Raw genomic sequence first — 1228 nt, 5'->3', positions numbered from 1 at the left:
ACAAAGACACTGAAGAGTAATTTAACAGTAGTCTAGTAAAGTTGAAGATGTGCATGCCTGGGTCTCGAGAGAAGCTAAACCAGTGAAGTTTATATATACAGCAAGAGAAAGAAGGAAATTTCTCTCAAGGAAATGACTCCCGCAATTGAAGAGGCTAGTATGTCCCAAGTCCATGGGTCAAATGTCAAGCTGGAAGCTTCTCCTGATGTGCTCAGCTGCAGGGTTGACAAACCCAAGACCAGCAGGTAAAATGGCGGCTCGTTGGATCACAGGCTGCAAAGGCAACAACGCCAAGATCAGCAGACAGTGCAGCAGTCCACTAACTCAAGTCCAGGAACTGGCGATGACGACGTGCCAGACACAGGATCAAGATCCAGCGGAAACCAGAGCACTTTCCCAAAGCCTTTGCATATATACTGGAAACAAGCCACACCCTGAAGGAAACTCCCCTTCAACTGATGGACTGCTCACAGCAGATCTCATCATGTAGTTGATTACATTATATCAGCTCTCATCAAGAGAGAGAACTACATCATAACTGCTAAACCACTTTGGACCAGCCAAATTGACACACAACTTTAACTATCACACCTGTTGCTGTTGTTGTTAGGTGCCATCAAGTCGGCTCTGACTTATAACGACCCTATATACAAGGGAACAAAAAACTGCCCAATCCTGTGCCAGACTCACAATACTTGCTATACCTGAGCCCATCGTGGCAGCCGCTGTGTCAATCCATCTTGCTGAGGGCCTTCCCCTTTTTTGCTGACCCTTCACTTTACCAAGCATGACATCCTTCTCCAGGGAATGGTCCCTTCCAACAACATGGCCAAAATAGGTGAGGAGAAGTCTGGCCATTCTCACCTCCAAGAAGTATTCCTAATGACCCAAAATTTCTACTTTTTGGTATACATCTAATACAAATACATAAGGGCAGACATGTAATGAACATTTACAGTAGATTATTTACAAAGTGAACAAATTAAAAAAAGCTTAAAGATCCATCAGTAGGTCAATAAATAAAGAAATAAGGATATGGCAGGTCAACTGAATATTACACAACTGTTAAAATGAATGAATGAGCATAATGATGAGTAAAATCCTAACAAACTGATCCTCCCACAAATGATAGCTATAAACTTTAAATGGATTCAGCTTATTATATAGTTATATATTATAAGTTAGTTTTCAATAAAGGTGATAAGAAAAAGATGAAAGGATAAGCTAT

Source organism: Orycteropus afer, unplaced genomic scaffold (assembly GCF_000298275.1).
Source record: "Orycteropus afer afer isolate SDZICR_OR568_19922 unplaced genomic scaffold, OryAfe1.0 scaffold00002, whole genome shotgun sequence".
In the NCBI taxonomy this organism is placed as follows: Eukaryota; Metazoa; Chordata; class Mammalia; order Tubulidentata; family Orycteropodidae; genus Orycteropus; species Orycteropus afer.
The sequence above is the reverse complement of the archived record's forward strand: the minus strand, read 5'-3'. Positions refer to the sequence as shown.